Source organism: Oncorhynchus masou, chromosome 15, assembly GCF_036934945.1.
Source record: "Oncorhynchus masou masou isolate Uvic2021 chromosome 15, UVic_Omas_1.1, whole genome shotgun sequence".
Lineage (NCBI taxonomy): Eukaryota > Metazoa > Chordata > Actinopteri > Salmoniformes > Salmonidae > Oncorhynchus > Oncorhynchus masou.
The window spans coordinates 67,899,799-67,916,706 of record NC_088226.1 but is presented as its reverse complement, the minus strand read 5'-3'; the positions used below and the strand labels follow the sequence as shown (position 1 = coordinate 67,916,706).

General features: G+C 45.5%; 2 protein-coding genes across 3 annotated transcripts in view; one reads left to right on the top strand and one right to left on the bottom strand.

Moving 5' to 3' along the window:
- LOC135555205 (zinc finger protein 609) overlaps positions 1–1,422 on the bottom strand; it is a 63,767-nt gene extending 62,345 nt beyond the window's left edge. Inside the window, exon 1 of the mRNA XM_064987537.1 lies at positions 1,004–1,422. The gene's annotated coding sequence lies outside the window, so the exon portion shown is untranslated. The remainder of the gene's footprint in view (positions 1–1,003) is intronic.
- LOC135556712 (zinc finger protein 609-like) overlaps positions 1–16,908 on the top strand; it is a 648,963-nt gene that overhangs the window by 189,359 nt on the left and 442,696 nt on the right. The gene's annotated exons all lie outside the window — the stretch shown is intronic.

Sequence of the window (16,908 nt, the reverse complement as noted above, 5' to 3'; positions counted from 1 at the left end):
TCCGGGTGAAGCAGGTTGAGAGAATGCAAAGAGTGTGCAAAGCTGTCAAAGGCAAAGAAAGGGTGGCTACTTTTAAGAATTTAAAATATATTTCGATTTGTTTAACACTTTGGGTTACTACATGATTCCATGTTTTAATTTCACAGTTTTGATGTCTTCACTATTATTCTACAATGTAGAAAATAGTAAAAATAAAGAAAAACTCTTGAATGATTAGGTGTCCTAACTTTTGACTGGTACACTTAATAACCGTCATGTCAGCATGTTCTTTGCAAAAGGCTGAGCCAAACTACTAAAAAAACACTTGCTTGATTTTTGATAGACACGCTGTTAGCTAACTAATGTAAGTTGCTCTGAATAAGACTTGCGCATCTGCGAAATTACTAAAATGTCAAACGTACCTAGCTACATGTGGATAGCTAGCAATATCTCAAGTCACTTAGGGAAACGCATGACAAGTGTACACAAGCATTGGTATAGAATATATAATGTTTTAAATAACTAACGTCAGTAATATATCAGATATAGTTAAAACACATTTAATATTATAACTTGCTATCTAAACTGCTAGTTAAATTGCCAGTTTCATCCTAGCTGCTACAGTCCTACAATGTCCTCATCGGAGTCCGTGTTGAACATGTATTTAGTGGCTAAACATTATTCCCACAAATGCACACATTACATCAGGGCATTATCCTACTAGGATAATTATATGGCTCGTGAACAGTATTTTAGGACAAGAGGCGAATAACTCATGCCGGGTGAGTGTGGAAATAGCTGCTCCTCAGACAAAGAGGGGGTTCACCAAAGCAATGCACGAAAGCAGTTGTTAGCCAGAGAAGCTAACTGTTAGCTAGTTAACCAGCGCGCTTTCCAGGTTAGCATTAGCTAACGACGCTAGCTCATGCGCTTACTAACTAGCAGGCTGGCTAAGTCCCCGTTTTCTAAAGTGTAGAACAAATTCCTTCACTAGTATAAAACTTAATGTTGTTGGCTAACTTACCCTTTTGACAAACCCAATCCAGCGAATGTTTATGTACACTCCATAGATCCTGATAGTAAAGGTAAAAACCACTTTGATGACCCACCCCACCTCCCCCCCAATGTGCAAATATACACAGACAAATCAATCAACGTGCTCCCAAGAAATCCAACGCCAGGGGAAGGGAACGGCTAATTCACTGGACTGCTGCCATCACACGTTGAGATCCCGTTGAAAATCAGTTTAAAGCCCTGGTTGAAAATAAAGCATATCCTTTCTTTAGTCCAAATTGTAAAAATCCAATATTCTGGCAGTTTCCTCACCAGTTTAATTCCTGGATTTGATTTCGTTGAAATCTCTAATATCTTGATGGCTGTTTGGATCGTTCAATGCTGAGGGGAGCGATACAATGTAACCAACAAGCAGAACGAGCCACTTGCAAATTCAGGGACAAAGATCTGCCTGGACTGAACCGCTTGAAGCGGTAGATACAAACATAGAGAATGATAGAAGCCTCTAGTGGCCAAAAGGCTATTCTATCATGGGCAGCGCCATTGAGAGCTTCCACCACGCTTCCGCAATTTTAAAGTAGTCAAAGTAGTCAACTGGGTGGAGATTCGTATGGGTTGTAGCCTCAATGACGCTGGCCATGCTGTAGCAGACGCTATAAAGGCACTAATAGCAAGATGAGTCCTCTATCTATCTCTATGGGTACAACACTAGCTGAGAAGAACTGGGACAAGATCATGGAGGGGAGTGGGTCTCCTATTTTATTTATTTTATTTATTTAACCTTCATTTAACTAGGAACAAATTCTTATTTACAATGACGGCCTACCCTGGCCAAACCCTAAGCTGGACGACACTGGGCCAATTGCGCTCCACCCTATGGGACTCCCAATCACAGTCGGTTGTGATACAGCCTGGAATCAAACCAGGGTCTGTAGTGTCACCTCTAGCACTGAGATGCAGTGCTTTAGACCGCTGTGCCACTCGGTAGACATCCTAATGGTGACTTGGATGATTTCATTTTTGACATGACAGGGAAAAGTTAGTTCTTTGTAAATGCGTGGCAACAGAAATGAGACATAGCTGCATTATTTTTTGGGGACGGGGGCTGTCAAAATGCACACATGTATGTTGTGCTTAAGATGAGATAACAAGGCTACTCTACAAAATATTTGGTTCAATACAAACCTTAGATTTGATATTATATATTTTCTTAAATCTTTATTTAACTAGGCAAGTCAGTTAAGAACAAATTCTTATTTTCAATGACAGTGGGTTAACTGCCTGTTCAGGGGCAGAACGACAGATTTGTGCCTTGGGGGTTTGAACTTGCAACTTTCCGGTTACGAGTACAACGCTCTAACCACTAGGTTACCCTGCCTCCTCATAGAGTTGGTTTCATATAAATTCACAGGATTTGATATTATATTTTCCACATAGAGTCTGTTTCATATAAATACACATTAAACAGGATTTCTGGATTCTGTCTCAACTGCATAGAGATTTAATGCAGACTATTTCCTCAGGTTGACAGCATAGTTATGGATATCAAAGATACCAAAAACAGGTGGATGGTAAATAAAACTGCAGTTGTCTTGTCACAGCAAAAAGGGTCCTTTTCCTCGTTCGTGAAATGTTTCTTATCTGGGTAATCAAATATCATTTGGGGCGGCAGGGTAGCCTAGTGGTTAGAGCGTTGGACTAGTAACCGGAGGGTTGCGAGTTCAAACCCCTGAGCTGACAAGGTACAAATCTGTCTTTCTGCCCCTGAACAGGCAGTTAACCCACTGTTCCCAGGCCGTCATTGAAAATAAGAATAAAGGTAAAAAAAATAAAAAAAATTTAAATCAGGCGGGTACTCACTTCTAATTGAGTAGCGGTACTAGTTCAGCTCAATCCAGTTTCAGTGATAGGCTACTGTGGATTTGGGGCGGCAGGGTAGTGGTTAGAGCGTCGGGCCAGTAACCAAAAGGTTGCTGGATCGAATCCCCATGCTGACAAGGTCATTCTGTCCCTGAACAAGGTAGTTATAACCCACTGGCATTTTTAACCTTTATTTAACCAGGCAAGTCAGTTAAGAACAAATTCTTATTTTCAATGACAGCCTAGGAACAGTGGGTTAACTGCCTGTTCAGGGGCAGAATGACAGATTTGTACCTTGTCAGCTCGGGGTTTGAACTTTCAACATTTCGGTTATTAGTACAACACTCTTACCACTAGGCTACCCTGCCACCCATTGTAAATTAGATTTTGTTCTTAACTGACTTGCCACGTTATATATTTTTTTTAAATGTACTGGTCTGAAAACGGGGTTGGTTCAGTCAGTGGAGAAGGAAAGTGGGTGAATGGCTGTGAAGGGGGAAAAAGTGAGTAATGGTTTGAGTAAGGAAGGAACATAATTACCCTCTAACACCGATCTTCACAGTTGAGATGGCGACTAGAAGTGAGGGCAGATCTTGCCAGTTTAAACGGCAGCAGAAAAGCTGTACTAATGAGCAGGCTGTCCAAGGTCTACCCATGCCTCAGCACAGAGCTCACTGAGGCTAATTGTTAGAGAGAAACCAGGCAACAGCTGCAGGAAAGGGAGAATCAGTGCTTATGACAGGCAAACGTGTCATGCTATTTGTCATACAGCAGCGCAGAGATAACCTCTCGTATTTACTCGCCTTCTGTCAGGTGGGAGGGAAAGCGGGAAGGGGGGTGGGGGGGGACGATGCTCGCTCTCCACACTCCACACAGGCGTTACGAGCTGGTTACCCAGGCAACAGGGATATGATAATGTTGCCTTTGACATGACAGAGGGAATCATCTCGGTGGCTCTCGGAGGCAGCGGGCACAGGGAGGCCAGGGGAAACTGAATTAATGGGTTCATTTTCACCCAGTGAGGGCGGCAGTCAGGGTTGGCACTCCATCTTCTCGTTGCCTCCTCCACTGCACGCTGGCTTACCTTATCATCCACACACACACACACACACACACACACACACACACACACACACACACACACACACACGAACAGCTTCCATTTTGAAGCAGGCAGGGCTGTTTTTTTGTTCTCTCTCTCTCTCTCTCGCTCTCTCTCTCTCTCTCCCTCTCTCCCTCTCTCCCTCTCTCTGGTTTCAGTGCTAAACAGCAGACGGCACAGTGAGGGAACAGATATCACTGTTGATGTGCTCTCAGAGTCAGAGGCTTTATGCTGTGCTATCTGTAAGGCTCACAAGGACTCGGCATGAATTAACAGGCTATGTCAGGAACACACATTTCACTTGCTTAAAATTGTAAATCAGTCATTACAGGCTTGATCACCTTTGTAGAGGGGTGTGTGTGTGTTCATGTGTGTATACCCATTAGGATGGGTGTATGTGTGTATGTGTTTGTGTGAGAACATGAATGCAAGGCAGGGTGTGTGTATTTTACCCATGATTACATTTTTAATCAATGCCCTTCTCATCGTAAGCTAGGGAAGTCTGGAGCTGAATTTACATTTCATTTGATTCCCCTCTCTGGTCCGACTGGCGCTCGCTATGCTAATGAATCAGTCATTCTAATGAGCTGTTCGAGGGAGATGGGGAAGAGTAATGAAGGCGGGGGATAAAGGCAGAGCCAGCCTCCTGATTTTCTCCCTGCCTTTGTGTCATCTGTGCCGCATTATCATGGTAAACCGACAATGCGGTACGCGGAGCTAGCACTTCCTTAGCTAGTAACACATTGCAGATGTTCCCTTTCTCTAATCTCTGTGGACAGCTTCATTTGACAGAGAAGGGCAACAAAGAACAGGATGCGAGAAATGGCGTGTGATTCAAAAATAGGGGAAAGACGAGAAGGGATGTATCCCAAATGGCACCCTATTCCCTACGTAGTGCACTACTTTTGACCAGGGCCCATAGGGTTAGAGTCAAAAGTAGTACACTGCGTGGGAATAGGATGCAATTTAGGATGCAAGTAAGACAAGCATGAAGGCGCACATCAAATGGTGATTGTCAGGCAGGGAGGGTTCTTAGCTTCGGTGGTGTCATTGTCATACCTTTTGTCATGTACAAAGAGAGCCAGTGATGTCACAAATGAAAGAGGAGCTTCTCACACAACCTGTCTTCTTAAATAGATTTGCACTGCATGAGCACCTTTATTAACACACCCACGTACAGTACCAGTCAAAAGTCTGGACACAGCTACTCATTCAAGGGTTGTTGTTTTTTTTAAACTATTTTCTACATCGTAGAATAATAGTGAAGACATCAAAACTATGAAATAACACACATGGAATCATGTAGTAACCCATAAAAAGTTTTAAACAAATCAAAACATATTTTAGATTCTTCAAAATAGCCACCCTTTGCCTTGTTGACAGCTTTGCACACTCTTGGCATTCTCTCAACCAGCTTCATGAGGAATGCTTTTCCAACAGTCTTGAAGGAGTTCCCAAATATGCCGAGCACTTGTTGGCTGCTTTTCCTTCACTCTGCGGTCCAACTCATCCCAAACCATCTCAAATGGGTTGTGGTCGGGTGATTGTGGAGGCCAGGTCATCTGATGCAGCACTCCATCACTCTCCTTGGTCAAATAGGCCTTACACCGCCTGGAGGTGTGTTTTGGGTCATTGTCCTATTGAAAAACAAATTATAGTCTCTCTAAATAATGCTGTGATAGCCATGCTGGTTAAGTGTGCCTTGAATTCTAAATAAATCACTGACAGTGTCACCAGTAAAGCACCATCACACATACTCCATGCTTCATGGTGGGAACCACACATGCGGAGATCATCTGTTCACCTACTCTGCGTCTCACAAAGACACACCCCCACCCCCACCCACTTGTCACAACACTGCTGATTGGCTCAAATGCATTAAGGAAATAAATTCCACAAATTAACTTTTAACAAGGCACAACTGTTAATTGAAAGCATTCCAGGTGACTATCTCATAAAGCTGGTTGAGAGAATGCCAAGAGTGTGCAAAGCTGTCTTCAAGGCAAAGTGTGGCTACTTTGAATAATCTCAAATATACTATACTTTTTTTGAATTCTACATGATTCCATACATGTTATTTCATAGTTTTGATGTCTTCACTATTATTCTACAATGTAGAAAACAGTAAAACTTTAAGAAAAACCGTGAATGAGTAGGTGTTCTACATTTTTTAACGGCACTGCACGTACACACACACACACATACGCACACATGCACACACACACACACACACACACACACACAAAAACACACACTAGTATGAACAAATTGTAAACATTCTACCTGGTATATACTCCGTAAAGGCTGCCCTCTCTAATGCATGTTGAATAGAGTATACCCCCACACAGTCCACATCCTCCCCCAGCTCAGGTCAAATGTAGAGCACTATATAGGGAATAGGGTGCCACAGGACTCAGCCCTGTATAGGGATCTCAGCGGTGGGGCCACGTGGTCTGGTTTAGCAATGAGGAAGGAGAGGAGGATGAGGAGGGAGAGGAGGGAGAGGATGGAGAGGAGGGAGAGGAGGAAGAGGAGGTAGAGGAGGATGAGGAGGGAGAGGAGGAAGAGGAGGGAGAGGAGGATGAGGAGGGAGAGGAGGATGAGGATGATGAGGAGGGAGAGGAGGAAGAGGAGGGAGAGGAGGAAGAGGAGGGAGAGGAGGGGGAGGAAGGAGAGGAGGAAGAGGAGGAAGAGGAGGGAGAGGAGGAGAAGGGAGAGGAGGTTATTATTCACCGTAAAGAGCGAGGGTTGGGGTAGCACGGGGATTCTCCTTGAGGTAGTAAGGGGACACCCCTCGGGGTAGTAGATGGACACCCCCCACTTGGGGTGGTAGGGGGATGCCCCTCAGGGTAGTAGATGGACACCCCCCACTTGGGGTGGTAGGGGGATACGGACACCCCCCACTTGGGGTAGTAAGGGGATGCCCCTCGAGGTAGTAGTGTCAGTGTCGCCTCCTTCCTGTGCGATGTTTACAATACCCTGGACCACTTCACCAATAGCAGCGCAGCACTCAGCCCCAGAGTGCTGACAGGCGAGCTCTCTGGTTTGACAAAGAGCAGCGGCCCTCGGCAGGCAGACCTGTCAACTCAGCAGCTGGCCGCACTCAAAGACCCCAAGTACAGGCTCACACTCACATACACACTATATATATACTGTATATATACACACTATACACATACACACTATATATACTGTATATACACACTATACACATACACACACATACACACTATATATACTGTATATACACACTATACACATACACACTCATGCACACACACAAATACGTAAGCATTCCAAATTAAAACATAGCAAAATGTCTCTCGCTGCTCTGAGAGAGGTGTCAACAGATATCCAGGTACGTCAACAGCACAGGTGGCTAAGGGCCCTCTCTCTCAACACACACAAGCCTCTGTCTGGAGTTCCCATGCAAAGCTAACATGCATGAACATGTGCATCAACACACAAAGGAGCTTGTTGAAAGTCTCTAACATAACATATGAGTGGGGTGGGGGAGAACGAAAGAGAAAGAAAAAAAAGAGAGCGAAAGAAATGAGAGAATGTGGCTGGGAGTTGAGCAGCCCATATATTTATGAAGGGACAAGTGAGGCAGCCAGAGAGCCGATCTCTCCGAGACCCGAGGACGAACCTGGCCTCTCTATCACCCCCAAGGTTCCCAGGAACCTTCTTTCCCACCCAGGACTCACCAGCTGTGCATCAGCCCAGCAACCGTCTGTTCCACCATGGAGAGAGAAAGAGAGGGAGCGTGAGAGGGAGAGGGAGAGAGGGATAGAGAGAGAGTATAAGGAGAGGGAGAGGGAGAGGGAGAGGGAGAGGGAGAGGGAGAGGGGATAGAGATAGAGTATAAGGAGAGGGAGAGAGAGAGAGAGAGAGAGGGAGAGAGGGATAGAGAGAGAGTATAAGGAGATGGAGAGGGAGAGAGAGAGAGAGAGAGAGAGAGAGAGAGGGAGAGGGAGAGGGAGAGAGGGATAGAGAGAGAGTATAAGGAGAGGGAGAGGGAGAGGGAGAGAGAGAGAGAGAGAGAGAGAGAGAGAGAGAGAGGGAGAGAGAGAGATATCCACACTAAAGCCACCAGCCTGGAGGAACCAGACATTACAAAGTACACACACTTTCAGTTTCCCTCCAGAGCATCAGTTTCCCTCCAGAGCATCAGTTTCCCTCCAGAGCATCAGTTTCCCCCAGAGCATCCCTCCAGAGCATCAGTTTCCCCCAGAGCATCAGTTTCCCCCAGAGCATCAGTTTCCCCCAGAGCATCAGTTTCCCCCAGAGCATCAGTTTCCCCCAGAGCCAGAGCATCAGTTTCCCTCCAGAGCATCAGTTTCCCTCCAGAGCATCAGTTTCCAGAGCATCAGTTTCCAGAGCATCAGTTTCCCTCCAGAGCATCAGTTTCCCTCCAGAGCATCAGTTTCCCTCCAGAGCATCAGTTTCCCCCCAGAGCATCAGTTTCCCTCCAGAGAATCAGTTTCCCTCCAGAGCATCAGTTTCCCTCCAGAGCATCAGTTTCCCTCCAGAGCACCAGTTTCCCTCCAGAGCATCAGTTTCCACCCAGAGCACCAGTTTCCATGCAGAGCATCAGTTTCCCCCCAGAGCATCAGTTTCCCTCCAGAGCATCAGTTTCCCCCCAGAGCATCAGTTTCCCTCCAGACCACCAGTTTCCCTCCAGAGCATCAGTTTCCCCCCAGAGCATCAGTTTCCCTCCAGAGCATCAGTTTCCTTCCAGAGCATCAGTTTCCCCCCAGAGCATCAGTTTCCTTCCAGAGCATCAGTTTCCTTCAAGAGCACCAGCAACTCACCGCCAACCCTCCACTAGCACAACAAATGTATGACCAACCGGGGTGGTAAGGGACGGACGACTCCCCAGTGACAGTGGGAAAGTCACCAGTGATGAACCCATGCTGTTGATGTAGTTGCTGTGCTGTTGATGTAGTTGCTGTGCTGTTGATGTAGTTGCTGTGCTGTTGATGTAGTTGCTGTGCTGTTGATGTAGTTGCTGTGCTGTTGATGTAGTTGCTGTGCTGTTGATGTAGTTGCTGTGCTGTTGATGTAGTTGCTGTGCTGTTGATGTAGTTGCTGTGCTGTTGATGTAGTTGCTGTGCTGTTGATGTAGTTGTTGTGCTGTTGATGTAGTTGCTGTGCTGTTGATGTAGTTGCTGACTTGATTACATACTGTGTTGAAGTTGCTGTGCTGTGGGAACAGTTGCAGTTTGCTGTTGATGTAGTTGTTTGCTGTTGATGTATGTGTTTCCATGATTACGCTATTATCTTATTTGCTGTGCTGTTGATGAGTGTGTGCTTTGATGCAGTTGCAGATATTTGATGTAGTTCTGTGCTGTTGAATTTTGAATTGTGTTGATGAGTTGAACTCCATGAAGAGACATATTATGGAAATTATAAGTCTCAAATTACACCCTATTCCTTTCATAGTGGAAGTGGGAACAGCAGTTTGAGAAATCTGAATAGTGTTCTAAAGGGAATAGTGTTCTAAAGGGAATAGGGTTCCTTAGGGAGGAATAGTGGATACGGGAAAGTATGTGTTTCCATTGGATTAGTGTTCCATATTATCTTATTAAACTAGTGTTCCACCCAGTGTTCTAAAGGGAATAGGGTTCTTAGGGAGGAATAGTGTTCCACACACATCAGTATTCTCTGTTGAGAGTGTGGTTTTGGCATGCCAGATATTTCACTCGAATTCTGAAGTGTAATAAAGAATTTGATGAATTGTGGAATGAGGAACAGCATGAAGAGACATATTATGGACATATTATGTCTCAAATTACACCCTATTCCTTTCATAGTGTGCCTATAAGGATTCTGTAGTGCACTACATAGGGAGCAGGATGCCATAGGGAATAGGGTTCCATCGGGAATAGTGTTCCATAGGAATAGGGTTCCATAGTGAATAGTGTTCCATAGTGAATAGTGTTCCATAGGGAATAGGGTTCCATAGGGAATAGTGTTCTAAAGGGAATAGTGTTCCCATAGGGAAATGGAGTGTTCCATAGGGAATAGAATAGTGCCATAGGGAATGGAGTTCCATAGTGGGAATAGGGTTCCATAGGGAGGAATAGTGTTCCATAGTGAATAGGGTTCCATAGGGAATAGTGTTCCATAGGGAATAGTGTTCCATAGGGAATAGGGTTCCATAGGGGGAATAGTGTTCCATAGGGAATAGTGTTCCATAGGGAATAGTGTTCCATAGGGAATAGAATAGTGTTCCATCGGGAATAGTGTTCCAGTGTTCCATAGGGAATAGTGTTCCATAGAATAGTTCCATAGTGGGAATAGAGTAGTGTTCCATAGGGAATAGAGTGTTCCATAGGGAATAGTGCCATAGGGGAATAGGAATAGTGTTCCCATAGAATAGGAAAGGGAATAGAGTTCCATAGGGAGAATAGAGTGCCATAGGGAATAGAGTTCCATAGGGAATAGTTCCATAGGGTTCCATAGGGAATAGTTCCATAGGGAATAGAGTGCCATAGGGAATAGAGTTCCATAGGGGGAATAGGGTGCCATAGAGTTCCATAGGGAATAGAGGGAATGGAGTGCCATTCCATAGGGAATGGAGTTCCATAAGGAATAGAGTTCCATTCCATAGGGAATAGAGTTCCATAGGGAATGGAGTGCCATAGGGGAATAGGGAATGGAGTGCCATAGGGAATAGAGTGCCATAGGGAATGCCATAGGGGGAATAGGGAAGAGTGCCATAGGGAATAGGGAATAGGGAATTCCATAGGGAATAGAGTGCCATAGGGAATAGGGAAGAGTGCCATAGGGAATAGAGTTCCATAGGGAATAGAGTTCCATAGGGAATAGGGAGTTCCATAGGGAATAGAGTTCCATAGGGAATGGAGTGCCATAGGGAATGGAGTTCCATAGGGAATGGAGTGCCATAGGGAATGGAGTGCCATAGGGAATGGAGTGCCATAGGGAATAGAGTTCCATAGGGAATGGAGTGCCATAGGGAATAGAGTGCCATATGGAGTTCCATAGGGAATGGAGTGCCATAGGGAATAGAGTTCCATAGGGAAGGGAATGGAGTGCCATAGGGAATGGAGGAATAGGGAATGGAGTTCCATAGGGAATAGAATAGGGAATGGAGTGCCATAGGGAATAGAGTGCCATAGGGAATAGAGTGCCATAGGGGAGTTCCATAGGGAATGGAGTTCCATAGGGAATGGAGTGCCATAGGGAATAGAGTGCCATAGGGAATGGAGTGCCATAGGGAATGGAGTGCCATAGGGAATGGAGTTCCATAGGGAATGGAGTGCCATAGGGAATAGAGTGCCATAGGGAATGGAGTTCCATAGGGAATAGAGTGCCATAGGGTGCCATAGGGAATGGAGTTCCATAGGGAATGAGTTCCATAGGGAATGGAGTGCCCATAGGGAATGGAGTGCCATAGGGAATGGAGTGCCATAGGGAATAGAGTTCCATAGGGAATGGAGGGAATAGAGTGCCATAGGGAGTTCCAAGGGAATAGAGTTCCATAGGGAATAGAGTTCCATAGGGAATAGAGTGCCATAGGGAATAGAGTGCCATAGGGAATAGAGTTCCATAGGGAATAGAGTGCCATAGGGAATAGAGTGCCATAGGGAATAGGAGTGCCATAGGGGGAGTGCCATAGAGTGCCATAGGGAAAGGAGTGCCATAGGGAATAGAGTGCCATAAGGAATAGAGTTCCATAGGGAATGGAGTTCCATAGGGAATGGAGAATGCCATAGGGAATAGTGCCATAGGGAATTCCATAGGGAATAGAGTTCCATAGGGAATGGAGTGCCATAGGAATGGAGTGCCATAGAGTTCCATAGGGAATAGAGTGCCATAGTGAATAGTGCCATAGGGAATAGAGTGCCATAGGGAATGGAGTTCCATAGAATTCCATAGGGAATAGAGTACCATAGGGGGAGTGCCATAGGGAATGGAGTGCCATAGGGAAGAGTTCCATAGGGAATAGAGTGCCATAGGGAATGGAGTGCCATAGGGAAGAGTGCCATAGGGAATGGAGGAGAATGGAGTTCCATAGGGAATAGAGTGCCATAGGGAATAGAGTTCCATAGGGAATGGAGTGCCATAGGGAATATAGGGAATGGAGTGCCATAGGGAATAGAGTGCCATAGGGAATTCCATAGGGAATGGAGTGCCATAGGGAATGGAGTTCCATAGGGAATGGAGTGCCATAGGGAATAGAGTTCCATAGGGAATGGAGTGCCATAGGGAATAGAGTGCCATAGGGAATGGAGTGCCATAGGGAATGGAGTGCCATAGGGAATGGAGTTCCATAGGGAATGGAGTGCCATAAGGAATAGAGTTCCATAGGGAATAGAGTGCCATAGGGAATAGAGTGCCATAGGGAATAGAGTGCCATAGGGAATGGAGTTCCATAGGGAATGGAGTGCCATAGGGAATAGAGTTCCATAGGGAATGGAGTGCCATAGGGAATAGAGTTCCATAGGGAATAGAGTGCCATAGGGAATGGAGTGCCATAGGGAATGGAGTGCCATAGGGAATAGAGTTCCATAGGGAATGGAGTGCCATAGGGAAAGGAGTGCCATAGGGGAGTGCCATAGGGAATGAGTTCCAGAATGCCATAGGGAATAGAGTGCCATAGGGAATAGAGTTCCATAGGGAATAGAGTGCCATAGGGGGAGTTCCATAGGGAAGAGTGCCATAGGGAATAGAGAATTCCATAGGGAATAGAGTGCCATGCCAAGGGAATAGAGTTCCATAGGGAATGGAGTGCCATAGGGAATAGGGAAGAGTGCCATAGGGGGAATAGGGAGTGCCATAGGGAGTGCCATAGGGAATAGAGTGCCATAGGGAATGGAGTGCCATAGGGAATGGAGTGCCATAGGGAATAGAGTTCCATAGGGAATGGAGTGCCATAGGGAATGGAGTGCCATAGGGAATAGAGTGCCATAGGGAATGGAGTGCCAGAGTGCCATAGGGAATAGGGAAGAGTGAGGGAATAGAGTCCATAGGGAATGGAGTGCCATAGGGAATGGAGGGAATGGAGTGCCATAGGAATAGAGTGCCATAGGGAATGGAGTGCCATAGGGAATGGAGTGCCATAGGGAATGGAGTGCCATAGGGAATGGAGTGCCATAGGGAATAGAGTGCCATAGGGAATGGAGGGAATAGAGTTCCATAGGGAATAGAGTGCCATAGGGAATAGAGTTCCATAGGGAGTGCCATAGGGAAGAGTGCCATAGGGAATGGAGTGCCATAGGGAATGGAGTGCCATAGGGAATGGAGTGCCATAGGGAAAGGAGTGCCATAGGGAATAGAGTTCCATAGGGAATGGAGTGCCATAGGGAATAGAGTGCCATAGAGTTCCATAGGGAATGGAGTGCCATAGGGAATAGAGTTCCATAGGGAATAGAGTGCCATAGGGAATAGAGTGCCATAGGGAATAGAGTGCCATAGGGAATGGAGTTCCATAGGGAATGGAGAGGGAATAGAGTTCCATAGGGAATAGAGTTCCATAGGGAATAGAGTGCCATAGGGAATGGAGTTCCATAGGGAATAGAGTGCCATAGGGAATAGAGTTCCATAGGGAATGGAGTGCCATAGGGAATGGAGTGCCATAGGGAATGGAGTGCCATAGGGAATGGAGTTCCATAGGGGAGTGCCATAGGAAGAGTGCCATAGGGAATAGAGTTCCATAGGGAATGGAGTTCCATAGGGGGAATGGAGTGCCATAGGGAATGGAGTGCCATAGGGAATAGAGGGCCATAGGGAATAGAGTGTCATAAGGAATAGAGTGCCATAAGGAATAGAGTGCCATAGGGAATATAGTGCCATAGGGAATGGAGTGCCATAAGGAATAGAGTGCCATAAGGTATGGAGTGCCATATGGAATGGAGTTCCATAGGGAATAGAGTGCCATAAGGAATAGGGCTATTTTCTCTTTATATCCATATGCCAGTCATACAGTAGACTGAGGAGACAAAGGAATCCTAATAATGTGCCACACACTCAAACGGATCAGATGAGAGAACGTTCCAGAATGTTTTCATTAGCCTCCCTGGACCTCCTCAGAATGTTCCAGCACAGCGGTGTCTCGTTCCTGGAAAATACTGGAGACACGAAGAAGAGAGGTGTGACTTTATATTATTTAAATAATCTGATATTAACTCATATAACATCTTCTTTCTTCTTCAAGCTCTCTTTTGGGTCGGGTTGCAACAAACGTTACTCAAAGACATAAGATTGTAGATTTCCAATTGCAAATCACACTTTCGTCTGTCTTTTCTCTACCGAGCTAAACTCAATTTCCACATATTTAATGTTCACAGTAGGAGAGGATTTCTTCTCTCTACACATCATCTTAACCTAATTCCAGTGTACGGGGACATTTCCTGCTGTACAACTCGGTCGACATTTCACAGTATGCTTTGTGGAACCCAAGCCAGCTCAGAGTAGTAGGGGAAGAAAAGAGGCCTCTCTCTGTCTCTCTCTCTCTCTCTCTCTCTCTCTCTCTCTCTCTCTCCCTCCCTCCCTCCCTCCCTCCCTCCCTCCCTCCCTCCCTTCCTCCCTCCCTCCCTCCCTCCCTCCCTCCCTCCCTCCCTCCCTCCCTCCCTCCCTCCCTCCTCATAAAGTCTCTCTGTAGTAGCACGAGGTGGGGGGGATGGGCAGGGGACTGGAGAGTAGGGGGGGTTGTCAAAAGCAGACTCAATACTGACTGAAGTAGAGTCTGTTTTTTATTTTACCCAATCACCCATCACTCGACAGAAGGTTCTTTGAAAGCCTTCCGGAGTGAGATTTGATTTGGAGAGAGTTATTTTGTTGTTGATTTGAGTAAGACTGACTGTGGAGTTGTCGTGTTTACCACAGCATGGAGGTGATTGGCTCTCACCTCCTCAGTCCCCCAGGAACGAGACACCGCTGTGCTGCAACATTCTGAGGAGGTCCAGGGAGGCTAATGAAAACATTCTGGAACGTTCTCTCACCTCTTCAGTCTCTATCTCTGCCTTTCCTTCATTATAAATGATAGCATCAGAACATTTACCTCTTCTTTATGAATGGCTGTGTTGCAAATTCATACATTCATTGTCTTCAGAGAAGACTGGGAAAAAAACTGTTGTTATTGAGTACGAAATGCAGAAAAAAGGAGAAGATTTGTTTGCAGTAGAAACAAACACACAGTGCTTAATGGAACCACTTTTCATTGTGTTGATGGTGGTGGTGCATTGAAGACGTTGAGACTGTATGTACTGTGGGTAAGTGAGAAGAGTAGCCGTTAACCCTACCACACCCACCCAACACACACACACACACACACACACACACACACACACACACACACACACACACACACACACACACACACACACACACACGCACACACACACACACACACACACACACACACACACACACACACACACACACACACACACACACACACACACACACACACACACACACACACACACACACAGATAAGATGGCTGGGCTGAAGAGGGCGCGCGTCTTGCTTAACTTTATTTTTTTACGACTAATAAAACTTGAAACGTGAAACTAAAACACACACAGTCCCTCTGTTCCCCACCCCGGTATTATTTACAGTAAGGCCCAGCCCAAGACCTCCCGGGTCTTTCACAGTCCAACGGAACCCACAGCCCTTCCCCCAAAGATGGTGGATAAGTAAAGATGTCTTACTCAGGCCGTTTACCATTGAAAAATGGTCACACTTTCGGTGTGCTTAAGGGGTGGCTCTCCCATAGGCAACCAATTCAATAGCAGCCGGGTCTGGTTTGCTTAGTTCATTGACTGTATATGAACCAGAAAAAAATGAAGGGGAAATGTCTCGCTTCCTCTTTCGTCACTGTTTCCAAGTCACAGCTGGGGCTCTCTGTCTTCTTTACATGGCTGATTCCTCTCATTGTCTGAAGTGTTTATCCTACAGATTCTCTAAGCAGAGTCCCAAATGGCTCTGATTCTGGCTCCCTAATCCCTACATAGTGTCTCCCTACATAGTGTCTCCCTACATAGTGTCTCCCTAAATTGTGTGGCTGTAAATAATGTCTCCCTACATAGTGTAGCTGTAAATAGTGTCTCCCTACATAGTGTAGCTGTAAATAGTGTCGCCCTACATAGTATAGCTGTAAATAGTGTCTCCCTACATAGTGTCTCCCTACATAGTGTAGCTGTAAATAGTGTCTCCCTACATAGTGTAGCTGTAAATAGTGTCTGCCTACATAGTATAGCTGTAAATAGTGTCTCCCTACATAGTGTAGCTGTAAATAGAGTCTCCCTACATAGTGTCTCCCTACATAGTGTAGCTGTAAATAGTGTCTCGCTACATAGTGTAGCTGTAAATAGTGTCTCCCTACATAGTGTAGCTGTAAATAGAGTCTCCATACATAGTGTCTCCCTACATAGTGTAGCTGTAAATAGTGTCTCGCTACATAGTGTAGCTGTAAATAGTGTCTCCCTACATAGTGTAGCTGTAAATAGTGTCTCCCTACATAGTGTAGCTGTAAATAGTGTCTCCCTACATAGTGTAGCTGTAAATAGTGTCTCCCTACATAGTGTAGCTGTAAATAGTGTCTCCCTACATAGTATAGCTGTAAATAGTGTCTCCCTACATAGTGTCTCCCTACATAGTGTAGCTGTAAATAGTGTCTCCCTACATAGTGTAGCTGTAAATAGTGTCTGCCTACATAGTAAAGCTGTAAATAGTGTCTCCCTACATAGTGTAGCTGTAAATAGTCTCCCTAAATAGTGTCTCCCTACATAGTGTAGCTGTAAATAGTGTCTCCCTACATAGTGTAGCTGTAAATAGTGTCTCCCTACATAGTGTAGCTGTAAATAGTGTCTCCCTACATAGTGTCTCCCGACATAGTGTAGCTGTAAATAGTGTCTCCCTACATAGTGTAGCTGTAAATAGTGTCTCCCTACATAGTGTAGCTGTAAATAGTGTCTCCCTA